Source organism: Cnephaeus nilssonii (genome assembly GCF_951640355.1).
Source record: "Cnephaeus nilssonii genome assembly, chromosome: 10".
NCBI classification, from domain to species: Eukaryota; Metazoa; Chordata; class Mammalia; order Chiroptera; family Vespertilionidae; genus Cnephaeus; species Cnephaeus nilssonii.
This window is the reverse complement of record NC_137081.1, coordinates 86,510,771-86,521,902: the sequence shown is the minus strand read 5'-3', so window position 1 is coordinate 86,521,902 and position 11,132 is coordinate 86,510,771. Positions and strand designations below refer to the sequence as shown.

General features: G+C 45.6%; 1 protein-coding gene across 6 annotated transcripts in view; it reads left to right on the top strand.

Moving 5' to 3' along the window:
• Window positions 1-829: 829 nt before the first annotated feature.
• Window positions 830-11,132, top strand: part of CLASP1 (cytoplasmic linker associated protein 1) — a 273,855-nt gene continuing 263,552 nt past the window's right edge. For 2 of the 6 annotated variants that reach the window (XM_079782848.1, XM_079782853.1), the window contains exon 1: window positions 2,349-2,484. The gene's annotated coding sequence lies outside the window, so the exon portion shown is untranslated. Of the gene's footprint in view, window positions 2,485-2,508; window positions 2,531-11,132 lie in introns of those variants that run through there. The other 4 variants (XM_079782856.1, XM_079782851.1, XM_079782849.1 and 1 more) reach the window with 4 other exon arrangements.

The following is an 11,132-nucleotide window of genomic DNA, read 5'->3' as shown; positions in this document are numbered from 1 at the left end:
ATTACTTGTGGGTATGTGGTCGGTTAGCCTCCTCTCAGCCCATCTGTAACCCCATAACTTAATTTTCGCACCTACAAAATGTGGTAAATAACAATTGGCTCATGTTTATCTTGATGTTTAATGATATATCAATAATTTATCTAAAGTAGTAGTCAATGTATGGCATATCTTAAAATCTCCATAAATGCTTTATATAAAGGGAGTATGTATTAAGCTCCCACTGTCAAGAGTCACTTTCTAAAACAGTTTTTTCACCATGTTATTACCCCAAGTGAAGAACCTGAAACTGTATAGATTTCTCCACTTGGTTTCAAAATTTCCCCCATCCTATTGAGAGCAAAGAGTTATGCACTGCCATGTTCATAGTAGCATTATTCACAACCAGAGGCCCGATGCACAAAGATTCGTGCAAGAATGGGCCTTCCTTCCCCTGGCTGCCGGCACTGCCGGAGCGCGCCTTTCCACCTTCCCCCGCTGCCCAGAGGCCTGGAGCTACTGGGGTGGTGCAAAACGCCTGCGTCCCCCGTCCCCCCACACTCCCGTGTATGCAAACTAACCCGCCATCTTTGTTGGGTTAATATGCATACTCACTCCTGGTTGGCTGGTGGGCGTCGAGATGGTATGGTCAATTTGCATCTTTCTCTTTTATTAGTGTAGATAGCCAAAAGGTGCAAGTAACCCAAGTGTCTACCATGGTAAACAATGGAATATTATTCAGTCTTAAGAAGTAAGGAAATTGACACATGCTACAACATGAGTGAACATTAAAGGTTTTATGTTAGGTGAAATAAGCCAGTCACACACACACACAAAAACAAATATGTTTGTAGTATTCCACTTACAAGAGGCACCTGAGTAGTCAAATTTATAGACAGAAAGTAGGATGGTGGTCGCCAGGAGCTGGGGGAAAGAGGTCTAGGTATAGAATTCATTTTATAAGAGGAAGAGTTAAGGGGATGTTGTATAACATTGTGTCCTTAACACTACTGTACACTTAAAAATGGTTAACAGTAAATCTTATGCTGTTTATTTACACTTAAAAAGATTTAAATCCCCCATTCCATTCATCAAACCTTACTTTCCACTCGTCACATGTGCATTTTGCCTTCCAGTCGGCTCTCTTCATTTTACTCCCAGTATAACACCCACTCCCTGGGTGTTATAACATTTTACTGTATAACATTTTACTCCCACTGCCTGGGCCTTTGCCCCACGGTGTTTCTTCTCTGGAATGCTTTCATCAACTATCCATTTTCAAAAGGTTGCTTGTGCTTTCGCCCTAAAGATGTTACCTCTTCTAGATTCCAGGAGTCAAATTCCCCATGTCATCCCTGTTTCTACGGACCGCTCTTGTGCGCTACACAGAGGGGCCTGCACCGGGTTTTTCTGGGTTAGCTGTCTCTCCAGCCCTACCTTTACGCCCGAATAGCGGGGCGTTCCCTTGCAGTTCTCCCGCGCCCCTCCGCCAACGCAGACACACGTTCCCCAACACGGGGTGTGGCACACAAGAGCCACCAGTGAAAATTCAATGCACGGGGCTCCGCGATGAGCTGGCGATGGAGGGGGCCAACTCACACTGAGCGACTTCCACGAGGCGGTGTGGGATCGCACACAAAGCTTACGATGTCAAGTTACCGCCGGGCGCAGGGTCCCGCGCGGCAAAGCCCTTGAGTGCAGCCTCCCAACCTGCGGCCTTTCCGGCCTCCGCAGCACGTTCCCACATGGAATCACTGGAGGGGACCGCGAGGCGGGCACAGCAGCGTGGAGGAGACACTCGTCCCAGAGGTCTTCGAGGCTCCCACCCAACAGGCTCCGCTCCAAAAAGGTCCAAGAACCGCTCAACAGTTGTGCTTCCGGCCTAAGTGTCGCCGCCCACTCCAGAAAGGAAGGAGAAGGGACGCGGGGACGGAAAGTCGCAGGGCACCATCTCCTCATCCCGTGGCCCGCGGGCGGGCGGGCGGGCGGGACGCGCGAAACCCAGAAGTGAAAAGCCGGCTCCTTCAGGATTAGACGCCGGCCGGCCGGAGGAGGCTCCCCCGGGCCCTGCCCGCCACACGGCCTGCTGTCTGGTGCCCCGCTGCCGGGCCGCTTAGACCCAACCCTCCTAGTCTAGCCTAGCTTGGTCGCAAGTTCCCAAGGGCCCACCTGCACCTGGACCACAACTCCTTAGAGAACATTCACCCTACGGGTCCCCGTCAGGGCCAACCGAAGCGCTCCGAGGGGCGAAAGCTCGCGGAATTCCAGCTCCCGAAGCCTGGCGCTGCCAGGCCTGCGCCTGCGCGGGGCGTGACCATAGAGAAGCAGCCGCCTCTCTGGCCTCGGTTTACACTCTCTATGGTCCAGCTGGGCCGGTGGCGGTAAGGAGAAAAAGGGAGAGCGCAGTGCGCAGGCGCTCTCGGCTTTTTTTTTCTTTTTTTTTTTTTTTTAATCCCCGCACCAAGCACTTAACCTCATTAGGGTGGAGGAGAAGGCGGCGGCGATCTGGTAAGGCAGCGGCAACTCGAGCGACTAATACGGCTGCAAGTGTGCGGTGAGGGCGAGGACATTCAGACCCCAGCCCTCCCAGGCCCCCGCCCCGCCCCGCGGTGGAGGGCGCCGGGACTGGGTGGGGGCGATGTCCAGCCTAGTCATCGGCTCTTGGGTGCACTTTGGGGGGATGGGGCGGCCCTAGGTGGGAGCCGGCGTGGAGCGGGATGGGAGGGTTGTTTTTCCAACCAGCAGATCGCCGGTCCCAGGCTGCTTTGCAGAGGTTGGGGGGAGGGGGGGCCGGCTGTGAGGTCAGCTTGCTTTGTGTGCCCCTTTCGCTTTTCCTCTCCCAGACCCCACCCCTGGCCAGACTCAGCCCGGCCGGGGGGGAGAAGCCAGCGAACCCCGATTCACGTTTGGAACGACCCCGGAATCGCAAGGGGAGGGGGCAAGGGAGAGAAACCCACTGCTGCTAGTCGGCGAGTGATGGGTGTGGAGAAAGATCCAGAGGGAAGGGGTGCCGGGGGGCGGGCGGCGGGGCTCCCAGCCCGGCCAGACAAAAGCTGAGCTAGCGGCGCGGAGCAGCGGGCGGGGCGGGAGCGGAGGGTCCCCTCGATCCCTGGGGCGCAGGTCGCTTTGGGGAGCCGGGAGAGCGGACCAGTGCTGAGTTGAGCCTGTGCAGCCGCCTTACTTGCCTTTGTTGTCCTTTGGTATTGGCAGAGGCGCTCTGACGACGAGCGTGTGATCCTGCACCTTAGCCTGGTTGGGTACAATGGAGCTAATCGAATTTTCCTTTCCATATTCTGAGCCGCTCCGGTGGGTTTGGGGTTTTCTAGCTTCTAACTTATTACGTAATGTTTTAAAAACAATTATGTTTGTGTCTAAAATTAAAAGAAAAAAGTTAGGTGGAGCCTTGAAAGCATGTTTTGTTGCGTCTGGACCAGTTTCTCTGTCTCGGGGTTCGGTTCGTTCATTAAATCCTGACCGATCGCGGAACCTGTGAGCTCTTCAAACACGATGCTTTAATTGTAGATGTGGCCGGGAGAGCTGCAGCCTCTAGTCCTTCGGGAGGCAGCGATGCAGAAGCGTCAGGAGGGAGAAATAGTTGCATGCTGCCATGTGCCTTGCACCGAATGCGGGTGCCTCATTTTGGTATAGATTCTGGCTTTAAAAGTTGCTTCTATGACTGTTATTTGTCACATACACTGAGCACTTGCTAGGAAGACTCCTGGACAGTGGGCTCCTTTTGCTCATCAAGGGAGTGGGAGAATAGTAACATTGATGCATGCAGACCATATAAATAACAAAAATAACACCACCATGTCCCAGTGTTACTCCACGTTATTTATCTTCTCTATTTGCTAAGAAAGATTTAAGTTTTGGTGTGCTGTTTTCGTCTTCATCTTTGTAAACTTAGGTAATGTTTTCTTTTTAGCAATTGTTACTCAGATCTTCTGTAATTCATAGTTTATTAGCTAACCTATAGCACTGTTTTAGATTTTTAAAGTTTCACTTTTTATTGCGTTTTCAGCCATAGCTTTACATTTTCTTAACTAAGTCAGAAATCCTTTGAAGAGGCTGTTGGTGGTGGTGGTGTCAAAAACTGTATCACCATATAATCTAAGTGGCAAATAAAGAAAAGGCCTTTTGCTAAACTGACATTTTAGTGTTAGAACTGAAAACCCAGATCTCCTAGTGTGTCAGGATTTTGGCCCCAGACTCAACTTTATGTAAAAGGGATAAGCATTTTTTTTTTGTACTAATCGGAAGCAAAATTTTGAAACTTGGCGTGTGCTTCTGTGAGAGAGCCTCGGGTAGTTCAGATGATGGGAACTTGCTTTTTATAGAGCAAGATTTCAGACCCTTAAAATAGTTTGACAGGGATGTTGAGAAATGATTGGCTAGAACATTAAGTTTATTGTTCAAATGTGTTATATTTTGTTCACTGGTTTTGGATTTAGATAATTTGCTTCAGTCTTTTGTTAATTCTATTTCCTTAAGTGACTCAGTCTCATGATTTATAAGTTGGGTGAGATAGTTTATTGGATCAGACACTTAAATTTGTTTTTTGAGACTCCATATAATCTTAACAGTCTTCTACTTAAAGTTTTTAGATTGTTTCATAATACATTTTATTTTGTAGTACTATTTTAGATTATAGTTTTTAGATTATTCCATAATACATTTTATTTTGTAGTACTATTAGTAAATATTATAACTATTGAAGGGATTATAAATATTACACTTAAAGCTGAGTTATTAAAACTGTCAGTTTATTTTAATAACTGCATTATTAAATTGTCATATTGAATAGTGGAAAAAGTAGACAATAGCAAAAAATAACAAATGTTTAAAAACAATCATCTAAAAGATTTCCTAGAAAATAAGAGAAGGATCATTAGTCTTAAACAAAAAGCTAAATTAAGAAGAAATCATTGCCCAGCTGGTGTGGCTCAGTGGCTGAGCATCGACTGGGTTTCTGGCTCCATCCCTAGTTGGGGTTGTGCAGGAGGCAGCCGATCAATGATTCTCTCTCATCACTGATGTTTCTATCTCTCTCTCTTTCTCTCTGAAATCAATAAAACAATATTTTTTTAAAAAAAGAAGAAATCATTGATGAAATAGTTTTTGGTTTGTAAAATGTAATTTAAGAAATTAATGTGACTAAATGATCTCGAACTTTGTGCTGTTCATTGTTTTTAAAAGGGCTCTCTATTTTTACACCTGTTCATTCTCTCTTGGCATTGCATTGGTCAGAATATAAATCAAAAACTGATAAAAGATTCCTGGGTTCGTGTAGCAATTTTTGGTCAGTTTTATTATGAAATTTTCAAACCTCTCTAGTTGTAGTACTTCCACTCAGCCAGCTTACCCGCGGTTCTGGATGATAGTTGTTTTGTGTTTTAGTTGTAATGTTGATGTGGCTGTGAGAGGCAGCAAGTACAGGCGGTACCTATGCCTCCATCTTGGTTCTCCTGCTCTTCTTTATGCTCAGACATTACTGCCATATGGAATGCTTTCCTCCCCAGACTCTGTGGCAGTCCTCAGATCCGAGGGCAGTCCCAGTCTACGTCTCCTTATGGTTCCCTAAAGACCTTGTTCAAATGGCGGCGTTTCTTCCTCTACATTTTTGTTGACTTTCTTCCTGTCTCTTGCCTGGAAGTCTCCACTCCTTGCTGTTTCCTATTGCAGGTATTCATTACTTTCCTCCTGGGAAGGTCACTCCGTGCATTTACTCTTGTCTAGATCCTTGAGGGCCCTGCGAGTTTGTAGAACGCTTGGTGGTCTCCTCTGTTGCTTACTCCTGGGACTTGTGTAACTGTAGAATGTATGGAAGAATAAACCAACATATCATAACTTAGAATGATAGAATTTGAACCTTGGAAAAGTTCTTAGAGGGCAACCCCCCGTCCAATATCCTACCTTCTGTTTACTGTAGTCTGATCTTCGGCCTCAAACTGCAGACATTCTTCACTGTTCCTGGACAGGTCTGGTGGCTAGAAAGGTATTTTAGACTGTTCCACAACCTCCCTCTCCCCTGTTGATTCTAGTTGTACCCCGTGCAGCAACATGAGTTAAGTCTGCTTCTTCGCCTGTAGTAGCCTTCTCATTTCCTAGGACAGTCGTCAGGCCTTTTCTAGGTTTATTGATGAATTCCTCTATTAAACCTTTCTTTAGTTACGCGCCAGGTACCATGAGGGTACAGGTGAAGACATACATGGTCCTCACTCTTCAGGGCCTCACAGTCTAGGGGCTGACAGACGAAATGGTATGAATTGATGCCGGTTATGCTGGACGTGTGTAAATCCTTCCTGGTTTAATATGATTTCAGCATGCTTTCTTTAGACAGCTCTGGTTTTGTTAGTGTCCTTTACATGTGTTTAAAATAAAACCATTCGATGTGACTTGAGCAGCATCTATAACTATTGTCTTAGGTTAGGAAACTGTATAATGATTTCCAACTTCATTGTGCATTTGGCTCTGCCACTATACTAGCTCTGTGACGTTATGCCATGGGCTAGTAAATCATCTCTGTATTTTAATGTTTTCATCTATAAAATGAGGGTGAAAGGAGGACGGTGGTAATAGTAGTGCTTACTTATAGGGTTGTTGTAAGGATTAAATGAGATAATATATGTAGGGTGCTGAGAACAGTGGTTGGCATACAATGAATGGATTAATTAACATACAACATGTACAGTTAATAGTAATAATAATGTAGGACTAGTAGCAGTAATCAAGTCACCAGACTCAATGGGGAGCTTGTTAAAATATAAATGGCCAGGCCTTATTTATTTACTAGAGGCCTGATGCACGAAATTCGTGCAAGAGTAGGCCCTCGCAGCCCCGCTGCCTCGGCCCTCACAGCCGCCCGGACTGCTGTCTCGGCTCTTGCAGCCCCGGCTTTGTCTGGAAGGTCGTCCCGACAGTCGTTCGCTGTTTGGCCGTTTAGTCAGTTTGCATATTACGCTTTTATTATAGATTCCTGTCTACCTAGAGATTTGGTCAGAAAGTCTGAATGGAGCCTGGGCAGCCACAGTTTTAACACTCCCCAGGTGATTCTTAAAATCCCCCAAATTTGAGAATCCTGCACTCTATATTAATATTGTCAGTGATTGCATTGGCTTTTACAAATTTAAAAACTTACCGGTAATAGGTGAATAGATTTTCCTAAAAGATTCAAACAGAGCAGATAAAGTGAAATACATGGCCCTAGGTCCCAGGCCCCTTGGGAAGCATTATCCACTTGTTATCAATTTGAAACTTATTCTTCTAAACACTGATACCCTTTTCTGTAGCTACATATATATGAAGATCTTCCTAATAATGGCCAGAGTTAATGGTAAAAGGTTTTTTCAAATAACTTATATTCATGATGTTATTTGCTTCCTTCCAAGTTTTGGGACATAGGTAGGGGAGATATTCTGTCATTTTATAGATGAGAAACCAAGACCTGCAAGTTAAATCCCAGTACGTGATAGAGCCAGATGAGAACTGGGCCTTCTGTTTCTCAGCTTAATGTTCTTCTCGTGTGCACAGTGTCTTTGCTACATAATTTTGTTGGCTTATATTAAAGTTATAGTTCATGAGGTCTTCTGATCTTTTGCCATGTGAATAGCTGCCAAACCAGATCTCTCTCCTATGTTTTAGTTTGTTTATACTTGCTTTTAAAAAAATCTACATTCAAGGTTTAGTAGTTACATATATCTGTTAAGATTTATCTTTTCGTGGAAAAAAATCTAGAACTGGCATGGCACATTTTGGTGAGGTTATCTTAATTCAGGATAGCTGAGGTCAATGAATGTATTTTCAACCTGCTTCTGTAACTGTTGTTCATTTAACTTGCCAAGCAGGATCAGTGTAATTTATTTATAGTCTTATTACAATAACATAGCAATAATACAGAAAGTGCAGAGACCAGAGGAAGAAAACCCACATGGAACCATTCTAACACAGCTTTTATTTGTTAATGTATCACCATTTGAGGCTGTTCACCTGTCCATACTTTGTAGAAAGTAATTTTAGGTGTTGCATGTTTTATGAATAGTTTCTGTGTAATGACATAGTATGCATCATTTTAATGCTTAATAGTTTTGTCATATTTGAATTGATATGGCAAATTTTGGTAAACTGGGATCCTTGACATGCAAGTATCTTTTATTGTTTTGTATTACATATACTACAACAGTGACTATTTTTTGAATATAGTTTGTTTCTTTTAGGATAAATTCAAAGTGAGATTATTGGGTGACTTTTATGCACATTGCTTGACTCAAAAGTTGTACCAGTTAATAATTTTCCTAGCAATCTAAGGACATACCAGTTTCACATAATTTAAGTATATTTTTTGTTACTGTGAAGAGTGTAGAATGCACATCATTTTTATTTTTCATGTCTTACTATGTATTTATTTTTAAAAAGAAATGGCAATAATGGCAGACTTTTATATGAACCCACTAGATCCAGTTTTTATTGGGTATTCTGTGCAGGTGTTCTCTTTGCCTTCCTTGCTTTCCGTTCCTGTCCAGCATTGCTAGGTAGGCATGGAGGAAACGGCACCTTTTGCTTTGGGTGGCAGACTGTTTATTTGTCAGTATCAGAATGTAGTCTAACATTTTTGTGGCCTACCTTCAAGTGTTTCTTTAAACAGTTATGCTCAAGGCCCTACCTGAAATACAGGGTGGGGCAAAAGTAGGTTTACAGTTGTGAGTACGTGAAACACTCTTTTTTTATTATTTATTAATTACTAAAGGCCCAGTGCATGAAATCATGCAGGGGGGTTCGTCCCCTCAGGCCAACCTGCACCCTCTCCAATCCGGGACCCCTCGGGGGACGTCCGACTGCGGATCTGGCCTAAACCAGCAGTCATACATCCCTCTTACAATCTGGGACCGCTGGCTCTAACTGCTCACCTGCCTGCCTGCCTGATCGCCCCTAACTGCCCCCCCTCCCGCCAGCCTGATCACCCCTAACTGCCTCTGCTGGCCTGATCGCCCCTAACTGCCTCCCCCCCCCCCCCCGCGAGCCTGTTCACCCCCAACTGCCACCCCCCCCACTGGCCTGGTCACCCCCAACTGCCCCCCACCTGCTGGCCTGGTCGCCCCTAACTGTCCCCCCCCCCCCCCCGCTGGCCTGGTCGCTCCCAACTGTTACCCCCCGCTGGCCTGGTCGCCCCCAACTGCTCCCCCTGCTGGCCTGGTCACCCCCAAATGCCCCCCACCCCTGTTGACCTGGTCGCCCCCTACTGTGTCCCCGTGGGCCTGGTCGCCCCACGCAGCCTGCTGTTCAGTCATTTGGTCGTCCCTCACTAACCCCCCTGCCGGCCTGGTCGCCCCATGCAGTCTGATGTTCAGTGGTTTGGTCATCCCTCACCCCCCCTGCCAGCCTGGTTGCCCCACGCGCCTGTGTTTGGTCGTCCATCCAGTTGTTTCAGTCATGATGGCCCCTGGCTTTTTATATATTAGGATTGTATTATTTTCCATATGAACAACTATAAACCTACTTTACCCCTATCCTGTATTTAGTAATCAGAATGTCTGGTGGTGGAGGTGAGGCATCTGCTTTTTTAAGTTTCCCAGGTGATTCTGAGGCCATTAGAACTGAGTGCTGCCTCAGGCCTACCTTCGAGCTAAGTTTTGCTCAGTTTCTTCAGTGCCTTGTGAGTAGAGGCAGACTCCTATGAAGGGTTGCTCAGACGTGCTAACAGAGGCCTGTTGTATAGAGAATGAATGGCAGAGCGGTGCCCTTCCTAATGTAGAGTAGCTGGTTCATTCTAGGAACAATAAGCCAGTCTTTCCAAGAGTAGTTGAACTGTATAAAAACAGCTCCTTCTCTGAAGTCTTCTCCTGAGGCTGGTGGCTGTTGTTTTATTGAAGTTCTCATAAGTCCTCTGCTGTTTAGTGTTAGGGTGGCACATAAACCTATTACAACAGCAATAGCCACCATAGACTGAACACCCAGCATTTGCTAGGCACTAGCCTGGGTGCTATAGATACACTTAAAAACACACACACATATATATGTATATATACACTGAGTGGCCAGATTATTATGATCTCTGAACGCATAATAATCTCACCACACAGTGTACTTCTCTTGAGTACCTCATTTTTTTGATATCAAAGATACTATAAATCGTGCACCTGATCACTTTTCCCCTTTGCATTGGCTGATAGAAAGCTTAGGGCAAATACGTGGTTGATCTCCAGCAAAAGTCTAGAATACTTTTGGTACCCATTTGAGATACAAATACACTGAGTGGCCAGATTATTATGCGTTCAGATCATAATAATCTGGCCACTCAGTGTATGTATGTATATATATATATATATACACACACATATATATATATACACACACACATACACACACACACACACACACACACACACATATGTATATGTAGAGAGAGAATGATTGATTTCAGAGAGGAAGGGAGAGGGAGAGAGAGAGATAGAAACATCAGTGAGGAGAGACAGTTATTGATCAGCTGCCTCCTGCACACCCCCTACTGGAGATTGAGCCCACAATCCAGGTATGTGCCCTGACCAGGAATTGAATTGTGACCTCCTGGTTCATAGGTTGATGCTCAACCACTGAGCTACACCGGCTGGCCTACAGATATCTTATCTAATAAAAGAGTAATATGCAAATTAACCACCACTCCACTACACCCACAAGCCACACCCACCAGCCAATCAGGAGCGAGTATGCAAATTAACCCAACCAAGATGGCTGTGGCCACGGAGTGAGCAGGAGGCTTGGTTTTCCCCAGCAATGGAGGAAGCCAAGCTTCTTCAGCCCTGGTCTGCCTTGGCCTCTGCTACAAAGTTTCAATTATAGAAGATAAATAAATCCCAACAAAAATGGCAGCAGCCACGGAGCTGGAGAGACCAGGAGGCTTGAGTTGCCCCCGGTGAAGGAGGAAGCCAAGCTTCTGCAACCCTGGCCTGCCTTGGCCTCCGCTACAAAGTTTCAATTATAGAAGATAAATAAATCCCAACAAAAATGGCTGCGGCCACGGAGCAAGCAGGAGGCTTGGCTCCACTCAAGGCTACAAAGTTTCAATTATAGAAGATAAATAAATCCCAGATACCAGGGCCTTTACTTGGGTTGCTGGGGGCGGGGCCAGCCTGCAAACCACCACAGGCCCCTCGCCCAGGCTG